The sequence below is a fragment of the Tachypleus tridentatus genome, chromosome 10 (assembly GCF_004210375.1).
Source record: "Tachypleus tridentatus isolate NWPU-2018 chromosome 10, ASM421037v1, whole genome shotgun sequence".
NCBI lineage: Eukaryota > Metazoa > Arthropoda > Merostomata > Xiphosura > Limulidae > Tachypleus > Tachypleus tridentatus.
Genome location: NC_134834.1, coordinates 192977035 through 192999638, shown reverse-complemented (window position 1 = coordinate 192999638; position 22604 = coordinate 192977035). Strand labels below are relative to the sequence as shown.

General features: G+C 34.2%; 1 long non-coding RNA gene across 1 annotated transcript; it reads right to left on the bottom strand.

Annotated features, from left to right (window-relative positions):
- Positions 1-7594: 7594 nt before the first annotated feature.
- On the bottom strand, positions 7595-17281 carry LOC143227870 (uncharacterized). Its single transcript, XR_013015116.1, has 2 exons — positions 17041-17281; positions 7595-8563 (listed from the first exon to the last, which is right to left on the bottom strand). It is a non-coding gene; the product is annotated as an uncharacterized LOC143227870 (long non-coding RNA).
- Positions 17282-22604: the final 5323 nt, after the last annotated feature.

Genomic DNA, 22604 nt, shown 5'->3' with positions numbered 1-22604 from the left:
TGTATGGATAGTGTCTCCAGAATAACTGTGAACATCTTAACATAGTCCCTACTGTATGGATAGTGTCTCCAGAATAACTGTGAACATCTTAACATAGTCCTTACTGTATGGATAGTGTCTCCAGAATAACTGTGAACATCTTAACATAGTCCTTACTGTATGGATAGTGTCTCCAGAATAACTGTGAACATCTTAACATAGTCCTTACTGTATGGATAGTGTTTCCAGAATAACTGTGAACATCTTAACATAGTCCCTACTGTATGGATAGTGTCTCCAGAATAACTGTGAACATCTTAACATAGTCCCTACTGTATGGATAGTGTCTCCAGAATAACTGTGAACATCTTAACATAGTCCCTCCTGTATGGATAGTGTCTCCAGAGTAACTGTGAACACCTTAACATAGTCCCTACTGTATGGATAGCATCTCCAGAATAACTGTGAACACCTTAACATAGTCCCTACTGTATGGATAGTGTCTCCAGAATAACTGTGAACATCTTAACATAGTCCCTACTGTATGGATAGTGTCTCCAGAATAACTGTGAACATCTTAACATAGTCCTTACTGTATGGATAGTGTCTCCAGAATAACTGTGAACATCTTAACATAGTCCTTACTGTATGGATAGTGTCTCCAGAATAACTGTGAACATCTTAACATAGTCCTTACTGTATGGATAGTGTTTCCAGAATAACTGTGAACATCTTAACATAGTCCTTACTGTATGGATAGCATCTCCAGAATAACTGTACTGCAACCAAACTATGTATTTAAATGGTTCCCGCATTAATATTATTCCTTACATTATATTATAGCAAATGTTTGTCAGTAGCTGCTTCTTATAGACTTATTTATGCAAGAAAGCCAAGGAAAGCTAATAGTATTAACATTGTAAATATACTGATATTTGCTATATTTGAGCAACACTATATGCAGCTATTGATTGTTTGCCACCATTTTGTAATAGTGTTGGAATGTTCATATCATCAGCAATTACACCTGTAACTGTTGTTGTGGAGCACTTTTGGTAATTTCTGGTTTAAAATGTTTCATATGTTATTGTTGTTACTTTGTTCATTACCTTCTTGGTATTTGATGATTAACTTCCTGTTACATGCATTATGAAAATATAGTGAAACAAATGTTTGCTTTGAATTTCTTATCTGAACAGGTCTATGTCACACACAAAATGTTTTTGTAATGCATGTTTTGTTGTTTGGTAAGCTATAAATGAATGCTTTACCTCAAAGTAACATTGTTCAGTTAAAAAACAAACAATAATGTTAAGGTTTATTTAGACTGCACTTATCTTAGAAGTTAGCGCAATTAACTACACAGTTTAAGCATTTGTACATATAGTAAGGAACAGATAGATTTGTTACCTGTATATTACAACAGAGAGCTAATAAAAGCAGTCAAATTTGAAATACTTCAATGATATTGTTGCTGGGTAGGCCTATGACACATCATTCCATACTCCTAACAATTATTTTCTTATTTTCCATTTTTAAATTATTTATCTGTCATTGGATTTCTGAATTACCTGGCATGTATTGTACATATAAATTTGTATGTATGGGTGCATATCCATACAAAGTCACATTGTTTTTGCATGATTGATTAGTTAATCTTAAAATAATTTGTATGTCATGAAGTAAGTTTAGGTGTTGTAAGTATGTGTTATAAATGTACATTTTCTTAATTTTCACGACTCTATGCTACAAAATGTTTTTTCTTTTCCTGTTCTTACTCATGTAACAGAAACCTGTTAAGTGTTTGGTGTGTACTGAACTTTTTATTTCACTGTCTGTTGTGCATGATGTACAGAATTAAACAGTTGTATTCAAATACCGTACTAAACTGAAAATAAGTAAACTTAGAGAGGGAAATAAGAAGGATAACAGTAAGTGAAATTATTTAGATTTCATTGTAATTATTTTGTTCTTGTTGTTTTACTGCAGTAAAAAGATGCGTCTTGAAGATTTAAGGGATAGTTTTATCAACATTACACAGTTTGTTTCTTTTAATTCTCGTTTCTATACTGAATAAACTTACAACTGTGTCAAGCTGTAATACATAAATTTGAATCAGGTGCCAGGTACTAAGTTGTTTAACTTTGGCATGTACATTTTACAATTTGTGAGTTCACATGTCATAATGGTATAGCCAACAGCACTTTTTCCTAGTACATATACTGTTTGTATTAATTAGATAAAATATTCAAGTATATATATATTTAGCATGTATAATTAAACTGAAATTTGTTATTACAGAATTTTCATTCTTGCATATACCTACTTCAGTACATGTTAAACAGATTGCATATTATCTCTTAGATACATACAGTTTTTATCATGCCAGTTATGCCTGACACATCAGTGTAAAAAACACCATCATTAATATCACGAGTACATATCTAACATATTTCTTCTTGAAATTGTGTGCTGAAAATCACTATAATCTTCTAACACTAATTTTGTTGTACACATAGCTCAAACAAAGCTGTTTTATTTTAATATCATTGTACATGTAGCTCAAACAGAGCTGTTTGGTTTGATGCCATTATACGTGTAGCTTAAACCGAGCTCTTTGATTTGATGCCATTATACATGTAGCTTAAACAGCTATTTGATTTAATGTTGTAGCTGTAGCTCAAACAAAGTTGTTTTAGTTGATCTACATGCAGCTTAAAGAATTGTTTGGTTTTTATGTCATTGTGTGTGTAACTTAAACAGCTGTTGATTTGGTGCTCATTATAAAAGTAAGCATTGTCTTATCCGATAAATTTGGTAAATACTGTGACTGATCGCTTTTAACAAGTGGTCATGTTAAATAAATTAAGTAGAATTTCATTAAATCATTTTACATGTTTATGTAAAAATGTTTCTCATACACATTATAAATAACTTAGTTGAAAACTGTTAAAAAGGCACTTTTTTATTTTATCTTGACCTTTAATCTGTTGTTATGAAACATACAATAAGGAATTAATATACAGTTTGGATTTTTCTGCTCAAAATGTGTACAGTCTTTAATTTCCTCTAAGTTAAGGTGATTTAGCTTCTGCTTTTTAAAATAACTAATTCAAAAGCATTTGTTTGGGAAAAAATACTATTTTCATTATTTTTGAAACTCGAGTTTTTCCATAATTTTGCACTAATAGTGAAATTATTAATATCTTGTGCTAACTCCTTGGAGAATGGTATAATATTTAATATACACTTATTATTCTGCTTCCCGAAATGTAGTTATTATATGCATTATATAATGTAAGTAGTTTTTCAGGTCCAAATATTATGTGCTATGTTTAAGTTCATTTACTGTTGGCTATAAACTCAGAGGAGAGAATATCAGTTTAGTTTTCTTACCTGCCACATTATATGAAGTTTTGAACCTGAAGAATGTCAGGTTATAAAAAATATTGCTCCATTATCAGTGAAGTTCAAAACAATTGTTTCAAAACTTTCCCAAGTGAAAAAATATCTGAAGCCATTTGGACTAATATTAACTAGATATGCATTTATAAGAATTACTTCAGGGACATAGACTGAACTTTTCAAACTGTTCTGCAGAGTTCTGGAAAATTAGATAACTTACTCATTGTTGGAATGACGTAGAACATAAGGAAATGGGAAGGTTTCCAGAGATTGTAGAAAAATATAGGATTTGTGTTGCTTTTTGTAATGTTTATTTTGAATTTCATATTTAAAAGTTTGTTAAAAAATATAGTATTATTCTTCTAATTTGTAAAATATCCAAGCATTTAAATTGATTCATCGTTACAATAAAAAATAGCATTAAAAAATGTAATGGATGAACTATTCATTAGTTATTCTAATAAGTAGCCATGTATAAAACATTCTTGAGAGCCAGGTTTTGACTAGAAGTGTGGTAAGTAACATATTGTTGCCAAAGATACAAAAATAAGTTAATGCCTTTGAATATTGCACTTTGTAAGAATAAGTTAATAATTCTTGGATATTTTAAAACTTCCATTAGTCAGAAATGTGTAAATGTTTTCTGATAGACATGAAGAACAAACTAATGAACTGCCATAATAGTTCAAAACAAATTTACAATATTTGGTGCTTTTCTTTGCTCACAAGCCATTTGAGGCAGCTCTATTTTATGTAAGTTTCTAGTAAGACATTAGCAATATTAAGAATTACTTTGAGCTTGTATACATTTATGTGTTTTTCTACTTTAGATGAAAAAAATCCATAACTTCTTATTATCTTGAAACTAATATTTATTAGATATATTTAAATTTCTTTATTGAAATCTCTTGACAGTGCACTAAATAATTGTTTTCTTGTACATACTCTTTGTCAAAAAAGAGAAAAACTAAGGAATGGTTTTGTTTTCAGATTGTTTAACTTTTGCATTTTTCTAATTGTGAGTGAATAAGTATGTTAAAGCAGAAATATGTTAAAACTTTAAACCAGTTAACATGGTTAATATCTATAGAAACAGTAGATATGCAAATCTGTCAACTGTGTGTTTGTGTATCACTTGTGGTGATGATGGTAAGTTTCATAGAGTGCAAAATGCCAAAAGCCAGTTTTAAATATAAATGAAGTAATTTTTGTGTAATTTACCTTGAGTTATTTATAATAATGTAATGAGCTTATTTTAAACTGTTACATGTGTATCTTTGAGTTTAGTGCTCATATATTTGTGTTTTGTTGCCTCACTGGTGGATAAAGATTAGTCAGTCTCGAGCAATTTTCCATCTCTTTTAGCTGAACAATACTGATTTAACATAATGTGTATTAGATTAAGACTAATACACAGACTAAAAGTGCAAACTTTTAAGTTTAAATGGTACAATTACACATCTTTTATTGTTTCAAGGAAAGCTGTTCATTAGGAATAGCTACAAGCTAAAGCATTTATGCCAAAAAAAGAAATACAACTAAAAAAAATTCTCAAAACTTTTCTTGTGCATCAAAAAATAATGTGTTGACATTCTATCATTATTATTAAAGATTATTTGAAATTCTAAAAGTCTGGAAAACAATAATTAGTGGTTCTTTGAGGTATAAAAAAGAAAATAAGTATTGAATGTGTGTGTAAACATCTCATAAAGAAAGCTCTATTGGCTTAAGTTACTTTTGGTGATAAGAACATTCTTGTCTTTATATTGCCTTGTACAATGTGTGAATTTATTTAAATGGCACCACCTCATGATGACTCAGCAGCATACTTGAGGGTTTCTAATACTAAAAGTAAGGGTTCAATACCTGTAGGCACAGTACATATAGTCCATTGTTTAGCTTTGTGCTTAAGGGAAAAAAATTGAAATGGTTGTAATAATTTTTTTTATCAACATTGTAGGAAAAGTTAATTCAGAAGTGGTTCTTTTGAGATCAGAGTTCTTTCAACTTACTATCTAGTATTAAGAATTGTTATGGAAAAGTTTCCTTGCTTGTATGATAGTAATATTCAGTAGTTGATACTGCATCATAACAAGTGTATCAGACATATATCATTCATTATCTATACTTCCAGCTGTTTCTTTCTAAACTTATAGTTCTTTGTGTGGTAGAATTTCTTTTGACAAACTTTTGCAAAAAGGTATTTTTTACCCTTTTCATGAAGAAAGTACTAAAGGGCATAGAAGTTTTTTAAAAACATTATTGGCTGTGATCAAAGCCCAGAAAAATGAAGTCTCAGAAGAAACTACTGCATCCACTAGTGTATTTTAACATACGATGAAAGCCAGGACTAGAATCAAAGGTTAATAAGGCAATGCATTTAAAAAGTATCACAATAACCATGAGGAAACAACTACAGGTGTATAGTTTTTAGATCGAACAAAATTCATTGCATGGTTCATTTTCGACATAGACTGATGGGAGAATAAAGTGTTTGCTTCAATGAAGCAATAATAAAGTTGAACCAAATAAAAGGAAGGGAAAGGATATTGTCAAGGGATGAGATGATCGTTATTGTGTATTGGTCTGTTAATAGTCGAATGTTCAAATTCCAGTTAATAATGAAACTGTAAAATTAAACAAAAAAGGTCTTTGTTAAATAAAGACCTTTGTGTATTCTAGTGGATATTGTCTGTTATACATATACACTGTGTTCTTTTTTTTTTTTTCAGTTATAGGTGCCTGTCTTTCATGTTTGCTGAAATAAAAATAAAGCTGTGCATGTGATTGTATTGTCCTAATCATTCAAACTATTCAAATAGGTAGATTCTCTCTGCCTTCTAGTTGGTTGTTATGACCTGAAACTGTTCAGTTTTCAGTTCTAGTCAAGGGTTTGTACCTGAAAATCTACATATATTCAAAGTTGACTTGTTTGTAGCTCAACTGTGTCTTGTATTTTTTTAAATTGTGTAACACTTTCTCCTAAATTTATTTTAACCTTTGACTGTTCAATATTCAAGGAATCTGTGTTATCAGTGATTGTGTGCATTTATTTATAACTGGTATTTATTTAACTTATTGTATAAAGTTTTATTTAAAATAGAAAAGTGTGTATATGAATAGAAATATATTTAGTAAGCATGTATATGGGAATACATAAATGTATGTGTTTTATATTCAAAGGTATGGATTCTATTTGCGTTACTGCCTTTAGAGAAAGAACTCTGTATTCATCTTTAAATATTTCAGCCTTTTAACATTTACTTCATAATAACCTCTCTGATAATACATAAGTACCAGAAAATATTTTACTTACTATTTGTACCTATTTCTCCTGTATTTGTAATTCATAGTTAACCTGTGTAGATTATTTTACATAGAGGGTTCTATATCACCTCCTGTACAAAATCCACCAGAATGTCTATAGAAGGCTGTGCAAATGTATGGAATATTCCTTGAATTTAACATTTTATTCCAAATGTGCTTCCAGACTGTGTACGTGCATCTGGAGAGTGCTCACCTAGTAGAAGATATCTTGTAACATTACTCGTTACAGTAATGGCATCATGTAGAATGAAAAACAGGTTGAGGAAAATAAATAATTTTAGTTTTCAATGACTGTAAAAAAAAAAAACCGAAATGAGCAGTGAAAATAAAGGATAATGAAACAGATTATGAAGTATCATAGCAATTAATATTCCCTTGAATTTTACACTTATTATTCTTATACAGAAATGATTATCGGTTTGAGTAATTATCTTGTAATTTGTGTTAACTTTCCTAAAAAAAAAAAACTCATTTTGTAGATTGTGGACAGTACAACGTTTTTTGAGTAACTTTATAGTGACTTTACAATGATTGTAAGTCGTATGCATGTACTTCTGTTTCTGTTCTGAGTAACAGTTGTAAAGGTAATTTTCCTTCTTCCTAGAATAAGGCACCCAACAGGTATTCTCATTTTATGATTGCTATAAACGAACTGTACTGTTTTGTTGAGTGTTGTTAATTAACAGTCGATAGTTGTGAACCATTAAACTATTTATAGCATTTTAAACTTTGTGTGAAAGTACTTTACTTAGTTTGTTTAAAAGAACTATTTTACCAGCCCCAAATTATCAGTAGTATATTGTACTGATGGAACTCATTTATCACGTTTTAGAAAAATATTAATGTTGGTGTTTTATTTTCAGATATGTTACAACACAACAACTTATTATAATCAGAAAAATTTAATAACTGAATCAGACAGTGCCCACTTTTTTCAATTTTCACATAATCAGAAAAGAGGAACAAACAATGAAACAAAAATGATGTAGAATTATCATTTATATAAAGGATAGTTTATTGCTGCTTCTCATGTGCATACTGTTTTTCTGAAAGGAACCTAAATCAGAGACTATCTTATTCATTTCCTTTCATGGGTATATGTAAAAGATCAAGTTACAATTTTGTAGGAGTTGAATGCATCATATTAAAAAAATTTTGGAGACTTAATGTGTCAATGCAGTCACAACACCTGGTTATGATTTATGTGATGATATGCATCTTGAAAATATCTCTGCAGTATAGTTTTTATAACAATAAGTTCTGCTATAAGGCTGTCATATCCAAAACACATCACTCATCCCTGAATGTTTTCCATGATCCACCTAACATATGAGAATGATCGATTTCCAGCTACTGTTTCAATGATTTAATTTCACAGAAATCCATAAGTGTTGCATCTGGCAACTTGACTGTTATGTCTTTATATGGAAAAGCACAACTATCCATATTTTTCTCCAGCTGTTTGAGGTGTGTGACAGTTGAAATGATATGATGGGGAAGTATCTAGGTTTCTCCTGATTTGTGTTGCTATTCCATATAGTGATCTTCTCTGATTATTTTTCATACTGTTGCCTGGGTATAAGCAATTGTGTCCACAGTTCTCACCTTGTATAAAATTTTCACTTTGCTTAATCATGATTAGGGCATGTTATGTTGGAAGTCTATCCAAATGGTCTCAGCATCCTAAGTTGATCAATATTATTTTGCATTTCAGTGCCATTAAGTTCAAGAGTTACTGCCATCTTGGAACTTCTAAATATCTGATCTGAACACACCTTTGTGATCAGATGAATATTTTACATCAGAAAAGGCTGTCATGTGCACTTCCCAAAAGCAATCACTGTTCAGTATACTGTAAAAAATAACAAACTATCAAAATGTAGTTCTGATACATGCCATTCACCTGTGACTTTACATTGACTGTGTTTATGTCACGTGACCTGCTGAATCATATATTTAAAATCATTTTGTTTCAATGTACTCGACTCTCTACAGTCAAATGGCTCTCTCCATATATTGTGCACTTGGAATGTGAGTAAGAAATCATCAGTTTGCAGTGTGCTTTAGTAACATATTTTACTACAGAGGTGTACAATAATTTCAGAGTGTCTCAACAAAGTTAAGGTTACTTCAGTACTCAGAGATTTGTTAGTTCTTTCTATAAATTATTAAATAGTTATTTTAGTGTCTCATGTACTCTGCCCCGTTGACCTTAAAGGGTCAACACAGGGTCACATAATATTTTACTTCTCTACAAGTTTTTCATACTTTTAACCTTTCAAAAATTGGCTAGCTTTTTTAAAAATCTTGTAAAGTAAACTCTGTCCAATAGTGATTCAACCATAAGATCAAATAAGCACTTCCTAACAGAAGGCTTTTCTCTCAGTATTTATTCTGGCCTCATTGCTTGTTTGTTTTTTTTTAAGTTCCTAAATAGACAACTCAGCAGAGTCACACCATTGTTAATTAATTTTATATGCAAAGTTTTAGTTGATTTCAATTTTTAGAACTTACTTTTGGAATGCCATTTCTGGCCACTGTTTTCTGTCACCATTGGTTGTAGTTGTGTTTTTGTTTTTTTACAGAATTCTGTTTTCGTTTGGTTCAATTTTTTTTTATAAATAAGTTAATTTGACATAACTCTCATGTTGTATGACTTACTCCTTTCCTGTAAAAAAAATCATGGTTAGTCATCATACCTAACTCAATTTCAGAAGGCTTGTACTAAAACAACTTAATGAATAAATATAAAGAAACACATCATATCCGCTGAACGACAGAAAAGTACAGATAAATTTCAAAACCATATCTGTAAAATTTACCTGTTTGTCAAGCCCTAAAATTTCCAAAGCTATTAAGAATTACTACAAAAATTCAAAACCCTGTAACCCAAGCTCTTTCAAAAGATGGGCCTTTCCTAATTCTGGGGTAAATTCCTAGTTTGCCCCTTATTAAGGCCACCTATCAAAATCACGCAGATAACACGATGTAACATAAATTTTGTTTCTGGATAGTATGTATTATTTCTTAATTGCTTATGTTGTAAAAGTGCAGAATATGACCATTATTCCCTTCAAACTTTGCTTTTGTGACCTGGATAATGAAATTTAGAAATTAACCTATTTTCTCTCCAAAAACGGGCAAATTTTCACATACATAAGGTCTGAATAAAACAACATATGAATCAAGATTTACATGTATTTATATTAAAGTTATACAAAAATGTTTAGAAGTGAGTTGTTTTTTTTTTTTATATTTGCAATTAATGTAAATCACTTTCATGTATCAGCCCCCAAATATAGTCTCCCATCATGTTTTCGTTATAAGCTCCCAGGTCACAAAAGAAAAATCGGTCTTTTCCATTTACTTTAGGCATAAGCTATTGGAAAATAGCACTTTCTGCCCAGGAACAAGAAAAATTAAAAATTTTGTTACATAGTGTAATAATTTTGTGTTAAATTGTATCTTTGAACCTATGTGATTTTATGTCATTATGAATAAACTTTCCTATGCTGACTGTACTTCAGCAGGACTGGCGAATGTTATCTGTTTGAAGAGAAAATTAATTTTAACAGATATTTTTATTTCTTACTTTCGAAGTTCGTACGAGGTCTGTTCAAAAAATACGCGGACTGACGTCATAAAACAAAATGTACTTTATTTAGAAGTTACAGGTTTGGGACCCCTTCAAAGTACTCTCCTCCCCAACGCACTTATCCCAACGGTGTTTCCTCTTGTTGAAACAGTCCTGGTACGCTTCTTTTGTAATGTCCTCCAGCTGCTTCGTCGCATTTGCCTTAATCTTGGGAATCGTCTCAAATCTTCTTCCTTTCAAGGGTCTTTTGAGTTTGGGGAACAAGAAAAAATCGCAAGGAGCAAGGTCGGGGGAGTGGGGAAGAACAGTGATCGAGTGTTTGGCCAAAAACTCACGAGTTCTGAGGCACAAATTTCGCAGCAACGCGGTGCATCTTCAATTTTTCGGTCAAAATCTCGTAACAAGATCCAACTGATATCCCACACTCTTCAGCAAGCTCCTTGACAGTCAGACGTCGATTTGCCCGCACCAGGGTGTTGATTTTGTCGACGTGTTGATCGTCAGTTGACGTGGAAGGACGTCCAGGACGCTCATCATTTTCAATGGACTGTCGACCATCCTTAAAACGTTCATGCCACTTGAAACATGCCGTACGCCTCATAGCAACATCACCGTAAGCCGTGTTAAGCATAGCAAAAGTTTCAGTCGCAGATTTTCCAAGTTTAACACAAAATTTCACAGCAAGTCGTTGCTCCTTCAGGTCATTCATTCTGAAATCCGCCAAACGAAAAAATCGCACTTCACTTAAAACTGCGTAGCTAATACACATGAAGATATCTGCAATCGGAAAATGGCGTCGTAATCAGCTGATCTTTGCGAACCTAGCGACACCAAACGGATTCCCCTGGAACCAACTGGAGCCGCGCAATTCAAACAGTCCGCGTATTTTTTGAACAGACCTCGTATATTATGATGTGTTGTATCTAAGAGAGTGTATAATTCTTCCCGAAATTCATGGCATACACATGTTTTACTGACGTCAGGGCCCGGTATGGCCAAGCGTGTTAAGGTGTTCGACTCGTAATCCGAGGGTCGCGGGTTCGAATCCCGATCGCACCACACATGCTCCCCCTTTCAGCCGTGGGAGCGTTATAAAGTGACTGTCAGTTCCACTATTCGTTGGTAAAAGTTGGCGGTGGGTGGTGATGACTAGCTGCCTTCCCTCTAGTATTACACTGCTAAATTAGGGATGGTTAGCGCAGATAGCCTTCCAGTAGCTTTGCGTGAAATTCAAAACAAACTGACGTCAGGAAAGAACGAATTGCAACATTAAGCAACTCTTATTTGACACTTTATTTAATATTTACTGGCAGACATCGCGCTCTTATACATCAATGCGAGTGTTTAAATTAAGTACCCCTACAGATGGCCTTTGGCCACCTTTCGGGGAAATAATCAGTTAATTACATCACCTGTTCATCACCAAAGTACTTAATTTTTGTTATAGTAATACATTACGCCAGGTAAAGTAGGAAGATAGATAAATTGAATAATTAACTGGAAGGTTAAAACATTACATAAAATATTCTATCAAAGCAACTTGTGGTGCAAACATTGTAAAAGTAAGAGCAGGTATAATGTTAAAAATACACACACTTTATTTAACCAACGTGAAATATCAGATTTACGTTGCCACCAACAAAAGTGAAGCAAAATTTGTAGAGAAAATGTTTAACGCCCTATACATTTTAAGGGTTACGTGAATGTTATTAATAAAAAGTTTATTTTCAAAACTGTTGATTCTTTATACATGTAAAAACGGCTGGTATGAATTGAGAAAATGTTTGTGTAGAGGAGCAAACAACGTTTCGACCTTCTTCGGTCATCGTCAGCCGTTTTTACATATATATTATTCTCTACAAGTGGATTTTTTCGTCATCACTTATTGTTCATTCTGTAATATTAAAATCACTTTGAGTATTCTATTCATTTACAATTATTTTGTCTTACCACTGCATCGAATGACGTGTTTCATTAGTGCATTGATGGCAAACTTATGGCACGCGTGTCCAAGATGGCATGCGAAAAGATTTTGCTGGCACGCGGCATGCAGTGCCGCCTTTTGATTTTTTTAAAACCTTAACTCTAACCCATAATAAATAAATATGTATATAATGATTATAGTTATTACCAAATGCAGCAGCAAATGATTTCTTCAAACTCGGGAGCAGTGAGAAACGTTCACAGGAGACGTCTAACGTCCTCCTGGCGCCAGCTTTGTAGGAACATGTGACATCGGACGACAAGTTTTGAATTCCTCGCAGACTTAGTATTTGAGTGAATATAGAAGCAAAGTGTTGGCTTCACTCTTCTTATATTGGCTTCTGTTGTTTGTGGGTGAATACTGGATATTTAGTGATGATAAGGGTAAATACGCATTTATTTTTTTCAATAAATATGTTATATTGTTAAAATTATGCTATTTGGCATGGTATGCGTACATTTTTTATGAGTTAGTTATAAATTTGTTTTCATCAATGACATAAATTTTCACCTGCTGTTATGCTACGGTAAGTTAAATTATCGTTATTAAGTTAATTGGTGAGATATTTTAAATTGTATTTACTCTTTTCAGCTTGTCAGAATGTCACTTAACCAGCAGAGAAATAAAAACGTTCAAATGGAAGGAGCAGCAGCAGAGACGTTCAAAAATCGTGGACTGAAAGATTTGTTATGATCAAAAAGGATGATAAAGCATTAAACATCTTATGTTTTGAAACAGTGGTGTGCAGGACTTCCTCTGTAAAACGGCTTTATGAAACTGTTCATAAATGGCTTTATGATAAGAATGAGCAAGAACGGAAAGAAAACATTTTTCGAGAAGTCAACAACAACATACAGTCAATTGTTTTGATGAAATTCATTTCAGGTAGTTCCAACTAGTTGCTACTAGTTTTGAGATTTCAAATATTATTGCTCAACATGGAAAACCACTTTGTGATGGGGATGATAATAAATAATGATGGTTAGAATGTGCTCCTTTCCGTTTTGACGTTTTAGCAGAAAAAGAAATGTATTCAGCACATTAAGGAATTGCCAATGAGTAGAGACACAGTAAAAGATAGAATATTAAAGACAGAAACAAACATAGCAGAACAGCTAACAAAAAATATTGGTTTATGTAAATTCCTTTCCATCTGTCTTGATGAAAGCACTGATGTTACAACATCAGCTAGGCTAGCTATTATTGCTCGATTTTATAGGGGTGATGAAATCTGCGAACAACTGGTTAACTAGGTAACGTTACCTAAATATACCACAGGGGCTGAAATATGTAAGGCAGTAGTAAACGAATTATCCAATCGACAGGTTGACCTTTCGAAAATAGTTTCAGTGACAACTGATAGCATGAGTGGTAAAGAAGCAGGTTTTGTAAATCTGTTTTCAAAATATGTTGGACATCCACTGGTAAGATTTCATTGTACTATACACGAGGAAGCTTTGTGTGCAAAAGCTGACATTAAGAAGCTTGAAAAAGTGATGGAAATTGTAACCAAGGTAGTTAATTTTATTTATGCGCATGCTTTGAAAAAAAAAACAATTTCAGAATTTACTGAAAGAGGCGAATTCGGTGTACACAAGACTACTTATATACGACGATAGAGGTGCTGTCTACAAACAATTTGTTGAGTGTTTGGATGAAATTCGTGTTTTTGACAAATGAAAAAAATTTTCTGTCAAGAATTATCTGATGTATGGATTTGTTGATTGATGTTTTTTTTAGAGATTTCTCCTCACATTTAAACGACTTGAACATCAAATAGCAGGGATCTGGAAAAACACTTGATGTTATGTTTGATAACATAAAAGCTTTCGAAGTCAAACTGAAAATTTTTTAACGTGGCATTTACAGTGGCACTTTTAAACATTTTCCAAACCTAAAAAAACACGACAGATCTTGAAATTTATGAGAAAATATACATTCGGCGCTTGCAAATGCAATTTTCAACATCATTAATTCAACTTTTGAATAATTTTCTTTGACATTTAATAATTTCAGTTTATTTGAAGAAACTAAAAAATTTATAAAGTACTGAGACTTGTTTGTTTTGGAATTTCGCACAAAGCTACTCGAGGGCTATCTGTGCTAGCCGTCCCTAATTTAGCAGTGCAAGACTAGAGGGAAGGCAGCTAGTCATCACCACCCACCGCCAACTCTTGGGCTACTCTTTTACCAACGAATAGTGGGATTGACCGTCACATTATACACCCCCACGACTGGGAGGGCGAGCATGTTTAGCGCGACGCGGGCTCGAACCAGCGACCCTCGGATTACGAGTCGCACGCCTTACGCGCTTGACCATGCCAGGCCATTACTGAGACAGTGTAACGTTAGACAAACTGAATTTGGAAATGTTGTAGTGGATTAACTTTGATAATTTTGAAATGCAAGAGTTTGATTTACAAAGTAGCTCAATTTGGAGGCAAAAATTTGTCGACTTAAGAGCTGAACTAGAAAATATTGAAAGAGTTCGGTTAATAACTGGAATAACACGGAAAATGAGGTTCTGGAACACTGGAATTCTATTCCTGAAACCTTTGACTGTCTAAAAAATGTCACAATGGCAGTATTAACAGTATTTTCATCAACGTATGTATGCGAGTCATTATTTTCAGTGATGAACATTGTGTGAATGAACTTGTTCATGGAACTAGTACTGCATGCACAACTCTCAAAACAACCAAATACAAATCGGATACAAAATATCTATCGTTGTTAGTGGCGCAACAAAAGTCTCAATAAGAGTAAAATATATTTATCTTCCTTTCCTCGTTTTTTTTATTTTTTTTATGTTATATAATATGAACCAAAGCTCATCACTCCATAAAATGGTTTCTGTTAATAGTAGAACAATGAATAAATGTAAATAAACAATAGGACTCATTCTGTTTTTCTTAAAAAAAGCCCGTTATTATTGTTAATAATTCAATGATTTTATTCATTATTAATTACCACAATTAGAACCATGTAAATCCAGTTAAAATAATTCAGAATAATAATAAATGATAATCTGTACTAAACATTACCATGAGCAAGGGGAGGAATTTTTTTTTTTATATATATAAGATTATCCCCAGTTTGGGCGCACACGCTCAAAAAGGTTCGTCATCCCTACGGTAGTGTGTTTTGTTTAGCAGTTGGAGAAATTAACTTTTTTTTATTATGTACATAACGCTATTGTTCATAAGTCCGATATTTAAGTTTTTAATCTTATCGATGTATTTCATAATAAATTCACTCCCAGTTTCATATATATATACTGCCTTTAATAGCAGAAAAATTTTTAAGTTTATTTATTGTTTTAAAAATAAAGTAAAATTACGTTTGTCGAATACACTAACGAATTGGCTGATATTGTGTATACAGTTTTACACTGAACTATGAATTTTCTTATCATAGACTATTTTGTGTTTCTCAAACGCGTAAATAACACACTACAAACTTCTTACAAGTATTGAAACTAAACATACACAAGACGAAAAGGACTTATTATATAACATGGAGATAAAATGCACTGTATGAAAACTGAGACTTTACACTTGCGTGGTGTCCGACTAGTTTAGAGTAGGTTAAAGTACATAAAGTCTACTGTATAAAACAACCTGTACAAGCGAATAAGCTAGGACTGACTATTATTAGGCTTTAAAACGAAAGTGTAGACCATAAAATTTATTGCGCGCTCTCGTTTATCTTATTAGACATGCGTGTTAGATAAAGAAAACAGCGAGCGTTCAGACACAAACGGAAAGTAAATTCAAAAGCACGTTATATTTATAACTGGGATGCTTGAACACTGAATAGAAAGGAATTTTGTTACTCGTCATTACTTTGTTGGTAACAGGTGGACAACGTATAACGTTATATGAACAAGCTAGGAAAACAGTTTGTTTTCTGAACAACTGTTGCAGGTACAGTGAGATTATTACATTAGCCTGAGCGCAAATCGTCTTTTCAAATTGCCATTATACAAAAGAGCAAACACCTAAATAGTTAACGCGATCTTTTTTTTATCAGAGAAATTGGTGTTTAAACTTGTTTTGCAGGGGTCAGCGATGCTGTCATATCCACAGGAGTTGAAAAGACTTTATCTATCAATCTCTCCATCTCTGGCACGTTCATTCTGCCAAAACTATGATTAATAGGGACTGCCTAACCCCTCGAAACTTTAGGGCCGTTCCGTTAAAAAATGGAGTCGGTTCAACCATGTCATATGCATCAGCAAACAAAACATCCGTGGGATTAGTTATGATGCTTGTCATATCAGCTTCAGAAATCCTGGGCTTGGCTACATAGTTCGAGCCCTGAGCATATTGGCTATTTTCGTAACACTTCTTCACAATACAGCATAAAACTGAAGGAATCACAGTCAGCAAGCTAATTAAAAAAAAGAGAGAGAAAGAATTTGATGTTAAGTAGCAACAGCCAGAATAGAAAATGCGAGATTGTATGGAGTTCGATTGATTAGAAGTTCAGCCAGGTGTAAAAGGTAGTCAAAATGTCAGAATGGCCTGATTCTAACCCTAAAATCACTTTTAAAGTCAAAGTGCAAAAATAATTACTTTGGACAAATTGCATTTTCACGGGATTTACGTGTAGTCATGCCTATGCCACAGTAAAATATGCATTTCTAATACCTGTAACCATCTCATTCACTCAGACTTCACTCGGCCTCCACTTGACCAACACATTTTATCCACTGTGAACCGTCATAGATAACAGCTATACAGCTTACCTTCCAACCTGTCTCCCGCAGGTGCAGCGGTAAGTCGTCAATGGATTTACAACGCTAAAATCAGGGGTTCGATTCCCCTCGGTGGACTCAACAATAAGCCCGATGTGGCTTTACTGTAAAATAAAAAATCTTCCAATCTAATTACATTCCTTTCACTGTTGTATGGTTATTACATAAACAGACCCTGTATCTAACAGGAAGGAAATGGGTTCGATACTGTAGGCATCTGGTTCCTACACACAATAGCTGACTCAGTCTACTTACTGTACAAGCAACATCCTCTAACATCTTGTTGTAATAATCAACTAATACATCGTCTCTCCCAAAAAACTTTCTTAAAACTACAGATTTAGTGCTAGCCACGTTCAACTTTCCACTCCCAGCAGTACACTCACAATATCCAGTTTCATGCATTTTAACTGTACCTTGTAAAAAAAAAAAAAACACTTAAAAAGTAATCACAAAAGCCGTGTTCTTATAAAATATTTCATTCGGAATAGTTGAAAATATCACGTCATAATCAAATTAAACGCTGAGTACCTCAGTTTTACATTTAACACGATATCTAAGCTTTCTATATGAATTCTGTTCGTTACTAATAATTTTACCCACTTATACATATTTCGATCTGATTCAGTCGGCATATATTAAACTTCTCTTGATGAAAAACAACTAAAATCGTGTTTTCTCTGGAATGCAATGCGAGTTTCTTTGTTATCCCTATCCTGTAGTGAAAATTCACTACATGCCAAATATTTTAATTTCAAAATTGAAAAGTTATCTCACTAGCATTAATGAAACTAACAGATGCACTGTATATATAAAAACAATGCCTCTAGATCAGTTACCAGAGTTAACCTTATATTACGTTAACCTATTGCTTAAAAGTTATGTCCTTTGTTTAATGACCAGGTCATTAGGGCGCTAGACCCGTAATCTTAGGGTCGCGTGTTCGAATCCCTGTCACACCTAATACATGCTCGCCCTTTCAGCCGTTGAGGCATTATAAATGTTACGTTCAATTCCACTATTCGTTGGTAGAAGAGTAGCCAAAGAGTTGGCGGTGGGTGGTGATGACTAGCTGCCTTCCATTTAGCCTTACACTGCAAAATTAGGGACGACTAGCACAGATAGCCCTCGTGTAACTTTGCGCGAAATTCAAAAACAAACGAACCTTTGTTTAATTTATTCAATTAGATTGTTCAACACCCATTAATGAGTTTGTGCAATCTTTATACACGTGTGTAAGGTGGTACTGATATATGTATTTATTTATACGTGTATATTGCTGTGTACACATATCAATATTACACATCGTTACGTTAATAGCTGTAGTTTATAGCGGAGTGCATCTGGTTTGAGACGGTTAATTTAAGAAACCTTCTAAAGTTGTATAAAACATTGAGATTTCATTTTCAATTGGTACAAAATAAATGATCACTGTGATATTTTAGCCAATAAAAACTTTTCAAGAAAATTTCTAATCAGCCAATATTAATTACAGAAATGAAAACTAGTGAATTGGCGATAAGTGTTTTATATATACAACATCAAAAGATGTAAATTAAATATAAAGCGAAAATTATACCAATGTACTACTGTACATTAAATAGACTAATCGCACTATCCACATACAGAAACTCCCATCCGCCTTTTTAAAACACATGTAATATAATTAAATATATAAATGACAAATATGAACATAGCCATGAAATCTCCGTACACAAACAAACACTGGCAGTAGAATGGGTCGTACTGAAGAGCATGGTGACTCTCAACGTGACCCTGTCTTTGGATGCCACCTTTCCAACATGTCAGTTCGCCAAACTTCTGTTCTGCTAGAGCCCCCATCAACGTAAAGTGCTATTATTGTGAAGTGGAAAAGTCTAGGAGCAACAACAGCTGAGCCACGAAGCGTTAGGCCACAAAAGCTCACTAAACGGGACCGCCGAGTGCTGAAGCGCGTAAAAATCGTCTGCCCCCAGTTGCAACACTCATTACTGAGCTCCAAACTGCCTCTGGAAGCGTATGTTTTTTCTATAGCAAGTTCCACCAGGCTATCTGCTGAATTCACCGAGGGAAAGAGAACCTCTGATTTTAGCAGACTGTAAATTGTATACTTACCACTGTACTAGCGGGGGACACCTCTGGAAGCAACGTAAACACAAGAATTGTTCGTCAGGAGCTTCAATTCATGAAATGGGTTTCCATGGCTGAATAAGCCTAAAATTTCCATGTGCAATGCCAAGCATCGGTTGGAGTGGTGTAAAGCACACTGCCATTGGACTCTGGAACAGTGGAAACGCGTTATCTGAAGTGATGACTCACACTTCATTACCTGGTAGTCTGACAGACGAATTTGGGTTTGGCGGATGCCAGGAGAAGGCTACCTGCCTGAATGCATAGTGCCAACTGTAAAGTATTGTGGAGGAGGAATAATGGTCTGGGGCTGTTTTTTATAGTTTGGACTAGGATCTTTAGTTACAGTGAAGGGAAATCTTATTGTTACAGCATACATTGACATTCTAGAGAATTTTGTGATTCTACTATGTGGCAACAGTTTGGGGAAGGCCCTTTTTTTGTTTCAGTATGACAATGCTCCCGTGCACAAAGAGAGGTCCATAAAGATATGGTTTGACGAGGTCGGTATGGAATAACTTGACTGACCTGCACAGAGCTCTGACCTCATCCAAATCGAACACCATTGGGTTGAATTGGAACACCGACTAAGAGTCAGGTCTTCTCGCCCATCATCAGTGCTCGACCTCACTAATGTTCTTGTGGCTGAATAGGAGCGACTCCCCGCAGCCATGTTCCAAACTCTAGTGAAAAGCCTTCCCAGAAGAGTGGAGGCTCTTATAGTAGTAAAGGGGGAACCAATTCCATATTAATGCCCATGGATTTGGAATGAGATGTTTAACAAGCACATATGGGTGTGATGGTCGGGTGTCCACATACTTTCGGCCATGTAGTGTATATTGCAACAATGAAATATAGTAATAACGATCACTTTTCAGTTTCCTTAATTCTATGCTTTAACTAATATAGATTAACAATATCTAATTAAACTATATTGGGATTTCATATAAGCGAAATAATAGCCTATTTGAAAATGTAAAGTATGTGACGATCTGAATTCTTTATTAGGAAGAAAGATTGAAATCTGTTGAAACCATCGTATCTTACGAGGTCTGTTCAAAAAATACGCGGACTGTTTGAATTGCGTGGCTCCAGTTGGTTCCAGGGGAATCCGCTTAGTGTCGCTAGGTTCGCACAGATCAGCTGATTACAACGCCATTTCCCGATTGCAGATATCTTCATTTGTGTATTAGCTACACGGTTTTAAGTGAAGTGCGATTTTTTCGTTTGGCGGATTTCAGAATGAATGACCTGAAGGAGCAACGACTTGCTGTGAAATTTTGTGTTAAACTTAGAAAATCTGCGACTGAAACTTTTGTTATGCTTAACACGGCTTACGGTGATGTTGCTATGAAGCGTACGGCATGTTTTATGTGGCATGAACGTTTTAAGGATGGTCGACAGTCCATTGAAGATGATGAGCGTCCTGGACGTCCTTCCACGTCAACTGACGACCCACACGTCGACAAAATCAACACCCTGGTGCGGGCAAATCGACATCTGACTGTCAGGGAGCTTGCTGAAGAGTGTGGGATATCAGTTGGATCTTGTTACGAGATTTTGACCGAAAAATTGAAGATGCACCGCGTTGCTGCGAAATTCAGCCCTCAGAACTCGTGAGTTTTTGGCCAAACACTCGATCACTGTTCTTCCCCCCCTCCTACTCACCTGACCTTGCTCCTTGCGATTTTTTCTTGTTCCCCAAACTCAAAAGACCCTTGAAAGGAAGAAGATTTGAGACGATTGCCGAGATTGAGGCAAATGCGACGAAGCAGCTGGAGGACATTACAAAGAAGCGTACCAGGACTGTTTCAACAAGTGGAAACACTGTTGGGATAAGTGTGTGCGTTGGGGAGGAGAGTACTTTGAAGAGGTCCCAGACCTGTAATTTCTAAATAAAGTACATTTTGTTTTATGACGTCAGTCCGCGTATTTTTTGAACAGCCCTCGTATGTTCAAACAGAACGTGCTTAAAAATTAATTATTAAAATGAAAACTAGAAATCTAGTGAAATAATATGCAAAGATCAATGTTAACAATAGACCTATGATAATGATGTAACCTATATTCTAGCAAAATCCCTTTTTCTTGAAAAAACATCCACAGATTGTCAAGGACTTGCACATTAACAATTTTATATATAAATTTGATTATTACCCGGATATTAATCATTTAATTACTTAACATCTAGGCCCGACATGGCCAAGCGTGTTAAAGCGTGCGACTCGTAATCTGAGGGTCGCGGGTTCACGTTTCCGTCGCGCCAAACATGCTCGCCCTTTCAACCGTGGGGCGTTATAATGTTTCGGTCAATCCCACTATTCGTTGGTAAAAAAGTAGCCCAAGAGTTGGCGATGGGTGGTAATGACTAGCTGCCTTCCCTCTAGTCTTACGCTGCTAAATTAGGAACGGCTAGCATAGATAGCCCTCGAGTAGCTTTGTGCGAAATTCCAAAACAAACTTAACATCTAATTAATAAGTTAATCTGAATTTAAATCGTGAATATTATTTATTTGCATGTATATTAATTAAGCTTTAATTAATAAAGCATTGATTAGTTATTACTTATTAATTTACATATGCATATTAATTACATATAATACCCCCTCCTCCACAGTAGTTATAACTACAGCAGTTTTCGAGAAGGAATAATCCATTTCTCTGAAAACAAACTTGGTATTTTTAGCGCAATAAACTAAACCATTTTTAAACGTCTCTCTAACTTTTCTTTCCTGCTTATATATGTTGTTTTTTAACTCGAAATTTATCAAAACTTGGGAGAACACAATGAAAATTCTGCTAAGTCAATATTTTTTTCGATTCCATATGATGTTTTATACATTAAATATTATAGGTTGAGTATGTTATTGAAACAATTGTGATGACCATACATCTTAACAATAGATCTGATGTATAGTTTCCACTGCAGAACCCTTTAACAATGCATTTTATTACAAGTACGAAAGTTTTCCTTCCTTGTTTCAACAGTCCAATCATACGGAAGTACATAAATGCTATGTCTTACGACTTCAGTATTTTCCAGAGTATGTGACAGTTGAACTGATATGTTGAGGAAGCAACGTGCGTACACGAGAAGTGCAATTCTTTTCTAGATCCTACATGATTATGTTGCTTTGGTTCCGCCCCCCCCCCCCGATAGTACTGCGGTATGTCTCCGAATTTACAACGCTAAAATCAGGGGTTCGATTCTCCTCGGTGGGCTCAGCAGATAGCTCAATGTGGCTTTGCTATAAGAAAACTCACTTTCTTTGGTTCCGTGAACTACATTTTGTGGATTTTTGTCTCTTATAACACGCCACACTAGTCATTAGGATGGTCCTAGTGTTCCAAATTGCTTAATATTCTTTTGTTTATCAATATCGAGAGATAATTTAATATATTCCATTGATCTAAACACAACTTCA